We start from the raw sequence: 13,911 nt of genomic DNA on the forward strand, positions 1-13,911 counted from the left end.
TGAACTATGTCTGCAGTCCCTTTAGAGTTTTAAAGATAAGAATCATTGAACTTGCTCTTTAGGAAGTCCTTGAGATTTGGAATTAACAAACAAGTAAGGAGAAATGTATTGAGGAATCCCTTATAAGTACTATTAAATTCCTCAAATATTGATCAGTGAACATGTCCTCCAAATTCAGGCCATTTCCACTTAGGAGCCTGTTGGATCCTTTTTTCTTCCAGAAAGGCTAATGAAATATATTTTTTCAGCAGCAGCAGCAGCAGCTTTCAGGAAATAAGTATATACTTTTTCATAGCACGTCACATTTCCCACACGTTTAATGTTACTGTTGGTGATTCATGGCTTAATTGTAGGGTTGGGATAAAAAGCACTGAAATTCCCCCAGATAATCCACAGAGCAGAAAATTGATTTTATGACAGACCAGGGTTGACTGAAAAAAAAATCGGAGGGTAAATAACCATTACTGCAAACTTCATTTTCTAAAGAACCAGCTTGGAAAACACTGCTCTACCTCCATACTGTGGACTGCCACAGTCCTATTATATACCCAAATTACACATAATGTAGTTGTTATTCTATAGCATCAAAATTATCATACAGAGAAATTTCAGTGAAGCGGTGATGGTAGCTGATTAGCAAAGCCTGGATTCAAAATGAAATTGGACTTTACGTCACCAGTTCTGCCAAATCAAAGATTTGTAACAGTCTTTTAAACAACTTAAGATAAACTCATGCTCTCAGTGAGGAGGCCAGCGTGGGAGAGACTGGGTCTGTCCTGTGAGCACACAGCTGGTTGGTGGAATGCAGGAACCAGAAGCTCACAGCTCTTTACTCATGCATTAATGCTACATTGTGGACATTTTTGTCTTCTCCATCTTTATCTTTGTTGTTCAAAATTAATTTACAAGGGGCTGGAGATATGGTCCAGTGGTTAAGAACACTTTGCTACTCTTTCAAGGACGCAGATTCAATTTCCACCACCTACATGGTAGATCAGAATCAGCTATAACTCCAGTTCCAGGGAATTTGAATCTCTCTTCTGGCCTCCTTGGGTTGTACACGGTACACGTACATAGACGCAGACAAATCACTCATGCATAGAAAAAAAATAAATGTGGTCTGAGTTTACATGTAAGGGCAGCTCAGTTCTTTTACCCATCCCGGAAATGAAAATCCAAACTTCAACAAGTTAACCTATAGCGGGTTTGGCTTAATGCTGTTTGTGTTTAAGTAGTGAACTGGGTTCTGCAAAATTCCTTCTCGCAAGTGTCTGCGTGTATCTTCTGGGAACCTGCCCCCAGTTGGTTCTGATTAGTAAATAAAAATGCCAACAGCCAATAGTTGGGAAGGACAGACAGAGGTCCTGTGGGTTTTTGGAATTTCCGGGTCTTGGGATTGAAAGGAGGAAGCAGTGAGATCTGCCATGCTTGGGGAGTGTGGAGGAGAGACGCCATGCCTGAGAAGTGTGCGGGATAGGGAAGCATGGCGGCCATGCGAAGGACCTGTCCAACTGGATCCAGGACAGCCAAGATAGAACATAGAATTAATAAGTAATAACTCGGGGTTATGGGCAGGAGGTAGATTAACCACATGGAGGCCAGACAGTGGCCTAACGATTGTCCTACATACGGCAAATGAAAACATAAAGGCCGAGCATGTGTCTCTTACTTGGGAATGTAAACCATTGGGCGGGTAGCGAATGCGCCTCTGGGATTTATAAATAAAATATTATTTCAACAGTTATCATCTCTCCCCAGTTAGATTTCTCATTACTGAAAGCAAACAACAACCCCTCCCAAAAACAAACAAACAAGCAAACAAACAACAAACAAACAAATAAACAAAGCCTAAAACAATAGCAACAGAATAATACTGGTGAAGATGGGGGAGACAGGCACTCTTACATACTGCTAATGAGAAAATAAATCACGGCAGCCATTTTTCCATTTAGAGTATTTTTTTTGTTTTCTTTTTTAAAAAATGATCTATCTATCTATCTATCTATCTATCTATCTATCTATCTATCTATCTATTTTGTACACAATGGTACATGTCCATGTCCTCCTCCTCCCCACTTGTGACACCTGCAGAAAGAGGGTAAAAATAAAAATAAGAATAAATAGAAAACCTCCCTCCTTTCCCCAAACACGATCAGTTTGTGTTTTCTATACATGCCTTGGAGCATGGTCAAACTCTCAGTGGCCTGCTCCCTAAATAGAAGTGACTCTTTCCCCTCCACATCCCCACCCAAAGCCAAGCCATCAGCATCAGAGAGCAATGCTTCGCCCTCCTCAGAACTCTTTTTTAAAGATTCTATGCAATAGAAATGTTACTGTTCTTTGGAGGGACAGGAAGTGGGGTAGGGGTTGTTCATGTTCCTCTTTCTCAATGACGTGTCTGCAAGCATCAATATCACCACAAAAGTAGTTTCCTTGTTCTTCTCAGACAGCCGCAGCATGGATCAGGGGCTTCTACACAGTCCCTGGTGATAGCACAGACCATGAACATGACCCCTGGCTGCAGTGGACTACTGACTCAGACAAGGCCCTTGGAGGCAGACAGACATCACCATGGCCTTAGGTGGCAGAATAGGCCGCTCAGATCAATATGGGCTCTGTGGCAGCATAGCCCACAGACACAATATGACTTCAGTCTACAGCACAGACCATAACATCCCCATGGCCTTTACTGGTAACATAGGCTACAGACGTCAACATGGCCTCCAGCAAGACAGTCACTGCCTGCCTGGCTCTACTGTAGCCACTGTAGGTAGAGGTTCCTGAATAAATCAAAAATAGACCTATCACATAAGCCAGCAATCAACCCCACTACTGACTGTGTCGACAAAGACAATCAGTATAGCAAAGTGATTTTTGTAATAGCAAATATACTGACTCAGGCTAGGTGGCCATCAACAGATGAATGGATAAAGAACATGTGAGATACTCATGGACACACATATATACTCATACACACATGCATGCACACAACCATGCATACATATACACACACACACCTACATACATGACCAGTATTCAGTCATAAAGAAAAAGAATTTTGTCCACTACAGCAAAATGGATGCAAAGGACATTGCATTACGTGAGGTAAACTAGACTCAGAGATCAGAATCACATGTTGGTCCACATGTATTAGGAGCTCTATTTGTCTGCAGAGAGAATCTGTCACTTAACCTAGGCTTAATTGATACAGCACATGATTTTTCTCACTTTCTATCTGTTGACTTTTTTATGTGCTTCTCAACCACTTCAGGATTCAGCAGGGAAAAACTTAGTTAGACACCTCACATATCCAAACATCTCAGCATCAGTGACCTGAGAGCCCTGGGATTTAAAAATAAGCGTTGCTTGTCCAAGCAAACTACCACCCGAAGACTGAGGTCTCCGGCTTGGCAGGAAGTTAGCCATGGTGAGCCTATTGGGTGCTAAACATGTTGGATTATTCCCCGTGGTGTTGTAGCATTGTCCAACTGGTCTATACGAATGGGCTCGTGTTTATAGAAGTGCTCATGCCTCTCGAGAGGCAGAGGACCAGGGGTTAAGGTAGAGGCTCAGGGCCAGACCTCTGTAGACCTGCAAGAGTATGAAGGAACAGATTGTTGAGGGCACAAGCCTTTATTGGCAGGCGAGGCTGGGGTGAACCCTCGATGATAGAGAAGAATCTTTTCCTATGGCTTTTGACTGCTAGGCAGTCTATTAAAAACTAGTATGTTGGATTAAAGAGCCTATTCAAATAATACCTTTAACCAACAGTGCCAAGTCCAGGTGGCGCTGGAAAATAAACATCCATTTTCTGCTTTTTAAATTATTTTTGTGTGTATGTGTGTGTGCATATTTGTGACATGAATGAACCTATCATTCACACGCCGTTCTCACGAAGCCAGTAGCAATCTAGATGGAGTTTTCAGGCTAACGAACTGAGAATAATTATTTCTAAATACTATGCTATTGCAGGGGATACCACACTCCTTCCCACAAGTGTTTCTAAGCTTTAACCAGAGCAGTAAGCGTTTCACTTCGTGCATCAAAACATCATGTTAACACCTTAAATGAAAACAGTAAAGGAGGCTTAACAAGTAGGCACTTGCTCTTTACTTATAACGCATGTTATTCCCTCTGTACGTGGTATTGATGTTGTCAAAGCTCACAGGACATGACTTCTCCATCACAATGGAAGGGGCTCCAGGCAGACAGGCCATACTTTAGCTAATACTTTGTCTCCTGAGAGGCCCCTCCCACTGAGTGCATAAAACAACAGAGAAGAAAGAGTGTTGTAGAAGTTTTCTATTTCTCCTTCCATAAATCATTTAAAGAAGAAAAAATGACTTACTATTGCATTTATTCTCTATTTAAAAGGAGCATAGAACTAGTTTCTCCCAGTGTGTTCATTAGTCCCTGATTCATGCGTTTAATCATTTAACAAGTATCTACTGAACTCTAATTCCCATTCTGAAATTCTTGAGTCCAGAAGCATTTCTGAATTCAGATTTTAGCTTGGTAATATACAACAGATGTATATGTGGGTGGTCTGGAGACAACATGTGGAAAAACATTAATATTTCTGCTCAAAGTGTTTTTACACTTGCACAGCATTGTAGGATAAATAAAAACTGTAAATAAGTGAATGGCCATTCAGGTTAAGCTTTTCCTTCAACCGAGTTCAGCCAGGACCATGTTGTGCTGCCTCTGTTGTACAGACTCCCTTCAGAGGTCTTTGGAGTTTGAAATGAGCCAAAACTTAACCTGCATTTCCCTCAACCTCCCCCGCCCCAAAGAAATTTCTTTTGGAAGACAAATTTAGAAAAGTGCCCAGGAAGTCTATACTCTACCTGTGATTTCCAACATGTCTTCGTTGAATGAAAGTCATCTCAAAGGATGTTAGCAGGAGCTAAGGACAATTGAATTTAAATTTACTCTTTATTGAAAAATGAACCTCTATACTGCATTTTTCTTCTTAACCATATCGTTGATCTAATTAGTAGGACAGAGGGCACCTAATTCCAAAGCAGCTGTTCTTCACAAATGCTACCGTAGGGGGAGATGGTGAAGGACAGGGCAAGGGGATGGCAGGAAAGGAACAAAAGGATAGAGGCTGAACATATTGTTCTTGGGTCTGCTAATTAGATTTGCACTCAACCTCTAGATGCTCTGAAATCCTCATGTTTTCCTGTTATTTAACCCTGGCTGTTCTTTCACTTATCCAAGATACATTCTTTTAAAGGTGTGTGTGTGTGTGTGTGTGTGTGTGTGTGTGTGTGTGTGTGTGTAAAATACAATACAGGAACAACTACCTTGTATACAAGATGGTGAACGATATTGTTTCAACAAAAAACTCAAAGCCTTCAGACAGTGTCTAAAGTTATACCAGTAGGTGAGACCTAGTTACATGCAAAACAAACAAACTCCAAAACAACGTGAAAGATACATATTTACCTCAGTTGTTCCTGTTTTGAAAGTATCCTTAAAATGTCCCTTGCCAGTCTCCTGGCCTTTGTGAGATATTAAGATTCTATAATTGATCTTCTTTCTGAGGACAAAGACCCCACCAGGGTGTTGTGTGATTGCTGCACACAGTAGGGCTGGCAGTGTGTGTCAATGTGGGCTACATGAGTTGAGAATGTGTGAGTGCCTGTGTGATTCGGAGTTCTTGGTCCCATGAGGCTGACCCAGCTGTCTCCTAGCCGTTGCTCATTCTGCCCTTGTTAGCTCTCTCATAGGGCATGCCCCATCCTGCTCACATAACCTGGCCAGCCTCAGGCTCTTTCTGCCTTTGTCAACACAGGTTCACTAATACAAGGGACTTGGCATTGGCTCAGAGGATATCTTGGATCTTTTTACTGAGTCACTAATATCCTCGTTACTACTTTTACAGGATTGCCAGACTTTCTCCTTGTTTGTTGTATGGTAAGGCAAAGATGGGACACCTTTCTACCGAATTCAGTAGGGATAATCAGATAGAAAGACAAGCTTCTTTTTCATAACGTTCAGTCAGATAAGAAAGGACACAATTCATCCTGTGTTGGGCTCACAGCTCTTGTTCATTGACAGTGGTGGAATGGGGCTGGTTTTAGGGGAAGACATCACCAGTGTTTCTAGTCCTGAGGCAGAATGGGAGTTTTAATAGTTGAAGCACAGTCTCTAGCTAAAGGATAAAGGACCTCTCCATCATATAAGAGTGTTTCTAGGGTCAAAGGAGTCAGGGGCTTGACTTTTCATGGAACTGGGTGAGATCACTACAGAATTAAAAGCAAACTTCTGTCCCATCGGGAAAGTATCTCTGAGTGACCCAGAAAAACAAAAGCATTGTTTCATTGGGAAGCATCTCGTGTGCATCAAACTCTTCTACAAAAATCTTCAGTTATTACTGAACAGTCATTAAGAACCTAATGCCAGGACTCCCACACCTCTCAGAAGCCGAGAGTTCAGAAAAAGCCATTTGGAAGTCAGAGAGGCAGCGATAAAATGCTAGGCCTGAGGTAACACCTTACCTGGATTCCTTCAGATCATCTCCTTAGCAGCTCTATGGTGTGAAGATGACTTATAGACCACCTTTGATGGATGGAGCCACCGCAGCCCAGAGGAATTCAGTGTTTTGTCCAAGGTCAAAGCTATTAAAACTCACATTTAGCCCTGCACTGTGTGCAGTGGATAGTCTGAACTGCTACCTTCTATATTACATTATCCTCATTTGATGCCTAAGGCTAGGATTATTGTTTATCTTGTCTTAAAAGGTTAGAATATTTATTATTATTGGGTATACATGTTAATATATTCATATGTATTAATAATATATTCATATGTATTAACTATATATACTAACTATAATATACAGCACATGCATGTGTATTACCTATTATATATAATCTTGTTGTTGACATGACTTAATATATGAGATTTGTTTTGTCTTATAGAGCTCTGATACACATAGCCAGAAGATAAGTTTTCACCATGGTTTTAGTGTGTCTGCAGTTTGTCTGTGGCTCCTGGTAACCGGGGGTCATACCACGCTTTCCTCTTGTGACATCGTGTCTATGCCTGGAGAGTTTCAGATCTGAGAGTATGTGAGATCTGGACTTTTTAGTGACACTTAATCTGTACCACATACACACTGAGAATGGCTACAACAGAGAAGGGGGTGGTGTCAAGTGCAAGACAACTGATTCTGGACTTTTGAAACATTGAGCATGCATGAGTTTTGGTTCTTAATTTTCCTAAATGACTTCATTATAATAAAATATGCAGGTCAGTGTGGTGATTCCCCTGCAGGCTTTATAGAAGGCAGGGAAAACCAGTAAGGATGAGGTTGGGATAGAACTATAATAGAATATAAGCAGTGCTGGCCTAGGACTTCTAGTCTGGCCCAGTTCATTTTACTTTAGCCATATTTAAGCACAGCACTCTTTTGGAAAAAAGTATTCAGATAACAATTAACCCGGTCCCACGTGCACAACAGTTTAAGACACGCTTACACTGAGATTCTTTGCAAACTACATCTGGCTTCTTTCATTGGAATAGGCTCTGCTGATTCAGAGGTACTGCCCGAGATTTAGGGTCAAGAGATCTTGACTGAGGTGAACATAATAATGTCTGTGGGTGTCAGTAGATAACATACAAGTCCCTTAATTTTGATTATAAAGCTCAAGTGACATTGCTTATAAGAATGGGTTTTGTAGTCTGAGAGCAATGCTCAAGATTTTGGAGGAAGGGGTGTGAGACAAGTAGATTCTGGGAAATATGGGCAAAGCCTGTCTTCTCAGGTTGTTAAACTCCTCCACTCGTGCCATTGTAGGAAGAGCAGCTACACACCTCATCCATTGACGAGGTGAGCTGTGTGCTTAACTTTCCTGGCTTCTCCAGTGCTGCTCTGTGTGCACAAGGCCTTTCCCCCTCTACAGTTCAGGGCTGGCCAATTGACTCAGTTGATTAAAGCGCTTTTGGTGAAGGCTGAGAGCTTGGTTTTGCTTCGTGGAACCCATGTAAAGGTGAAAGAGAGAGCTGACTCGACAAAGCTGTCTTCTGCCTGCCACAAGTGGAACTTGGCATGGGAATAATAATAATAGTAATAATAATAATAGCAATAATGAAATTATTAAAATCTGGTAGACTATCTGATCAGTGATAAGAGTCAGAACACTCCAGAGTGGGAACAGAGATGCCAATGTGCTGGACGGCTGTTTAGAATTGGTCCTTCCCTGCAGGGTGAACTACTGGCTTCTGAGAAAAGCCAGGGTGAGGGCGAAACTTTAAGTCTCCCATGTGTACTCTGACCTCGTTTTTTCTCTGTATCACAACATCAGTTGAGCAAGAAAAACAAGTCAGGTCCTGGGCAGGGCACAGGACAGAGCAAATTCAGCAAGAGCTGGGCACTCCCAGAAAGACATTCCTTCTCCTAAACGCCTGTGTCAGACACTGTGCTTTTAAAATCTGGTGTTACATGCCATAATAGTGGTGAGTCAATTCCCAATGTAGATGAGGCTGCTGCTTTAGTCACAGCCTGGTTTCTCAGAATGGAAATTCTTTCTCAGGCAGAGGTACAAGGAAATGCAAGAGACCATAAGATCGGCCCTGCAGAGCCAGCTGGGCACATGGCTGCAGAGTCTATGACTAGGAGGCAGAGGAAGGCTCGGCTGTGCAGAGAGAAAATGGGGTCATAGGGTCAGGAAGTTCAACCGTTGTCCCAAGTCTCCTCAACAAAAGAACTAGTCCCTTGGTTCCCGCGAATTCCCAATTTTTGTATTTTTCAAATACAGTCTATTTTAGTATTTTTATATAAGTTACAGTCTTCTAAAAATACTTCTGAGCAGCAGTTAATATGCAGCTTCTAAGCACTTATTCCTGCACAGTTGCTACTCCCAAGTCCACACACACAATGTAAAGTAAACGCACTGTGCAAATCTTGTAATGAAGCTCATTATTGAGTACAATTGATATATAATAAGAATTTTTAAGAGAATCCTTTGAAATTGTTGAACCATCACACCAGATTTCTTATTAACAAAGTAAAGACTCTTCACTTGTCTTTTCATATTGTTTTTGGACAGGGTCTCACTGGGTAGCCTTGGCTGGCCTGGAATACAGTATGTAGAACAAGCTATCTTCAAATTCACAAAGGTCCTCTTGCCTTGGCCTCCCAAGTGCTGGGACCAAAGCCATGAGCCATGACACAGGGCTTAAAACTGTAAATGTTTTAAAAAATCTAGTTGTCATCACTCTGGGACAAACACTAGGCATTGGCTTGGCAGGGGACAGTTGAGGGTGCTTAGACTTTGGTGTTGACAGCCTGGAGCTGGACCTGGTGGTAGAGATTCTTCCTTCTCTCTTTGATCAACTTTCCAAATCTCTCCTCGGCTCACTTTGCTTGTTTATTAAATGGACACAGATGCTTCTTGAGCCATTGAGACAAAGATGGAATGAGTTCAATGGGAGGGCCAAGGTGCTCGATAGACAAACAGTAGCCATTATCATTGAGGGCAGATCTCTGACAGGAGCAATATTTATATTTGCATCGGGAGCTCTCAGACTCCAGCCAGAGAGCACAAAGCAAGGCGTGTGCCCTGCAAGTATCACTTATGTTTAATGTACAGTGCATCATCTGTCACTTGCGCACCCCCACGATTTACTTTCCTAATTACCTGCCACCATTGTTGCTGTATGTTTCAGGTCTTCTTCTTCAGCCATCTCCGGTGGCCTGTTTGGTAAGGCTGGAAGCCGAAGGATCCAGTGCAGCTCACGAATAAGTGTGCTCAGGGAATTGAGCCTCAACGAGAGTGACATTTCTCTACGTGAATTGATTATGTGTAAAGACTTTCTCCTTTACCTACCTCAGCATCTGTGGCTCACCTTGAATCTTTATGTCTCATAAACTCTGCCGTCTTAGCTGCCATCCACCCCTCCCCCACCCCGGCAGCTCCCAACCTGCAATGACCTCAGTGACCCTTTAAGTCGAGACCACATTGTATATTCTTCCCCCCATTGGTGCCAGAGGATTCTGTTTTCTCAGATTTCACTTTTTCTCTTTGGTGGCCCCCAGGAGAAAACCGAAGGGGCAGACAACAGCTCTCATCGACCCACTATCCTTTTAAAGCTGTCCCTTTCATTTCTTGACAGCATGACCTTTGATCTCCACCCTGGACTGTAGACCATCATTATCTCAAAAAAATGAATGCAGATCCAGAGCTTTGGATACCGAAGGGCATCTTGTTTGTCTTCAACTTCAGTAAGGAGAAATACTAGCTGCAAAGTGACCTTAACAGTAATCCAGCACTAAAAAGAGGCCTGGAACATTGCCTTGGTAAGCTATTGCTTGCTTCCCACCCTGTACAACTGAGATAATAAATCGTAAAAATACACTTGAGACTCCCTGTAAAGCTCGGTAATTATTGTAGAACAAATACCTCCCATTAGTGCATCGTTAGGCAGGTGCGCCCCAAAGATGCTGGCCTTAAGTGTGCATTTACCTCTCGAGCCAGTGATAAACTTGTAACTTGCTTTAAAATGACAGGCTGCATCTATCACATCATCTTCGCTGTCACACAAATAGGTTAGGTGGATGTGAATGGGATAGTTGCCACGACCAGTAACACAGACTAAGATGAATGGAGCAGAGGGACCTTAGACTGCCATACTTGCTGACTGGACACTGGCTTTGTTCTTAACTACAATGCTCCCCAGAGGTTGGTGGGGAAATACGTTAGATTTCTGTCATCCGAGTCACTGGGTCAGTAACATTGGATACTTTAAAATGTCATGACCACGCTTACTCTAAATTATATGTTAAACAAATATTTTAGTGTACTAGATGATATTAGCTGATAGGTCACATTAATAATATGACGCACTGTTTTAAGTAAAAATGATTCATGGCTGGGGATGTTGCTCAGTGGAATAGGGTGTATATAAAGTGGGTGCTTACACTCTAGGTTTGTTATCTAGTATCATGAGTTAATAATTAAATAATTTTTAAAAATAAATTATTTACTTATATATGTATTGATTGTGTGCGTGCGTGTGTGTGTGTGTTTACTTGCATGTGTATTTGCATACAAATAGGCACACAGGTACACCAATGGAGGTCAAAGGCTAAGTCTCAGGAGTCAGTGCTCTCTTGTGGGATCTGGAGTTGAACTCAGGTTGTTAGCTCTACATATGGGTACCTACCACATCATTGGGCCTTAAGAATAAATATTATTCGTGTAAATATATTTAGAATATTATCTGAATAAACATTTATAAATTAAAAATATTACATGAAATTAATTGTGACTATTGGGTTATGTGGGGCTTGAATAAAGCATCCCTCTTCTCAGACCAAATTCTGAAGCCTTTGTTCTTTGGTGCTGTGATTTGACTATGTTCCCTATAGTTCATCCGCTGAGAGATGAGAGATAATAAAAGATAAAGGAGAGCTATAGATAATAAAAGAGGTTACAGCTTTGTAGAAAGGAAATGGAGGTGACTTACCCTTCAGATAAAGTTTAGTAAGAGAGTTATCAATCATGAGTAGCATTATAGCACTCCTGAGGAGCAAGAGCCTCGATTTCCTTCATCAGTAAACATATTTGAAATTAACTCTTTATGTTAAATACAATGCACAGCTCATGTAAGGACGCATATGATAATTTATCACCAGTCAAAAAATAGGAAGGCCTTTAAAGGATTTTTTAAAAAAATGTGTATTTATTCTTTTCTTATATAATACATTCTGACAACAGTTTCCTCTCCCTCCATTCCTCCCAGTTCTCCCCCAGCCCAAGGATATTTTGGGGGATAGTCTCATGCAATCCAATTTGGTCTTGAACTCGCTATGTATCCAAGATGTCCTTGAACTATGGGATTTCCTGCCTCAGCCTCTCATGTGCTGGGATTACAGGCATGCACCCTGGCTTAAAGACTGGGCTGGCTAATTTTATGTCTATTTGACACAAGCTAGTTATCAGAGAGGAGGGAGCCTCAATTGAGAAAATGCCTCCATAATATAGGCAAGCCTTCAGGCATTTCCTTAATTAGTAATAGATGGGGCAGGGCCGAGCCCACTGTGGGTGGTTCCACTCCTAGGGTGGAGGTCCTGAGTTCTATAGGACTGAGCAGGCTGAGCAAGCCCTGATGAGTTAGCCAGTAAGTAGCGTTCTTTCATGGGCTCTGTATCAGCTCCTGCTTCCAGGTTCCTGCCCTGTTTGAGTTCCTGTCCTCACTGCTTTTGAGGATGAACTGTTATATGGAATTGTCAGAAAATAAACCTTTTCCTCCCCTTTTTTCTTTTGTCATAGTGTTTCATTACAGCAATAGTAATGCTAACTAGGACAGAGATAAAACATTTTAAGCTGAACATGTACTGTTAAGATGAACACTGTGGGGGTTAGGGATTTAGCTCAGTGGTAGAGCGCTTGCCTAGCAAGCGCAAGGTCCTGGGTTCAGTCCCCAGCTCCGAAAAAAAGATGAACACTGTGATTTTTTTCATGGCCTCATCAAGAATATCTAGAAGAGTTTCAGGGTTCAATTTATATTTCATTTTTAGCTACCTCAATACAAGTTTGAGAGAAACCTGAATTTTTAATACAGTAAATGTTTCTCAACTTATATGATATATGAAATCACTGATATATTGAATCATGTATACTCTTAACCTCAAAATTACAACATACAAAGAATGAAAGAAAAAAAAAACCCAGATACTTGACATTTTAAAGTAGATTTATATTTATGCGAAGACATGAGGAGAAGTTCACAACCCCAAGACCCAGGTCCTGAGTGATAGATATTAGACACTAATTATTACACATCCTTCCTAAGTCCTCTGGGTGGGAATTTTGCAGAGTAATAAGTGATATGTAGGGTGGATGTGTTGCAAATTACCGTTGATTTCAGATACAGCTGCTGGGTGTTAGAAGCAGCCTTCGAAGGCAACAGGCCAAGCTGACAGCAGCAGGCAAGCCTTTACTTACGCACTGTGACTGAATAAACAAGAGGCGGAGGCTAGATCCGACAAAACAGCAACAAGTTAGGGTCAGCTGACAAGCATCGGACTGAGGGACTGGATCACTGCAGGATTCTGAACTAGAAAGCTTTCTGTGGACCCGCTAGGATGAGAAGGAGAAGGAAAGGCCTAGAAGCAGAGGCCTTAGCTTAGCATAGGCATCCTGGTACAAAAGTCTTGGTGGAAATAACCAGAATGAAAAGATTTCCAAATGGAGAAGCCTAGGAAGCCGGTGAACATCCGCTTGTCTGGACTTGGGTTTGTGGGCTCCGTTCTGGATTCTAACTCTCTTCAGAAAGCTGCAGTGCACGGACCGCACATGAGTCTGGTAGAGTGGCTTTTCTGTCAAAGCCTTACAGTTGCCCATAGTCAGGTCTGAAAGGTCCCACACAGGACTGAGCTGCGACTCCTGCGTTACTGTGTCCTTTACATGTACTGTCTCATGCCCTCTTTGCCTCATGTCCTAATTCACAGAGGATGAAATAGACACAGGACAAAGAAACTGTTGTAAGTCACACAGCTAACAAGTGAGAATTTGAATTAAGATCTCATAGATGCTTAATGCTTGAATTACCCTAGATGCACAGAACACGTGAAACTCAAGAAGGATGACCAAAATGCGAATGCTTCACTCTTTCTTTAAAGGGTGACAAGAATACCCTTGGGAGGGAATAGGGAGGCAAAGTTTAGAACAGAGGCAGAAGGGATACCCATTCAGAGCCTGCCCCACATGTGGCCCATACATATACAGCCACCCAATTAGACAAGATGGATGAAGAAAGAAGTGCAGGCTGACAGGAACTGGATATAGATCTCTCCTGAGAGACACAGCCAGAATACAGCAAATATATAGGTGAATGCTAGCAGCAAACCACTGAACTGAGAACAGGACCCCTGTTGAAGGATTCAGAGAAAGGACT

At 41.9% G+C, this 13,911-nt stretch overlaps 1 protein-coding gene; it reads left to right on the top strand.

Annotated features, from left to right (window-relative positions):
- Positions 1–13,911, top strand: part of Erich1 (glutamate-rich 1) — a gene marked incomplete at its 5' end in the record, with an annotated part of 52,793,804 nt that overhangs the window by 4,702,597 nt on the left and 48,077,296 nt on the right.

The sequence above is a fragment of the Rattus norvegicus genome, chromosome 16 (assembly GCF_021556685.1).
Source record: "Rattus norvegicus strain SHRSP/BbbUtx chromosome 16, alternate assembly SHRSP_T2T, whole genome shotgun sequence".
In the NCBI taxonomy this organism is placed as follows: Eukaryota; Metazoa; Chordata; class Mammalia; order Rodentia; family Muridae; genus Rattus; species Rattus norvegicus.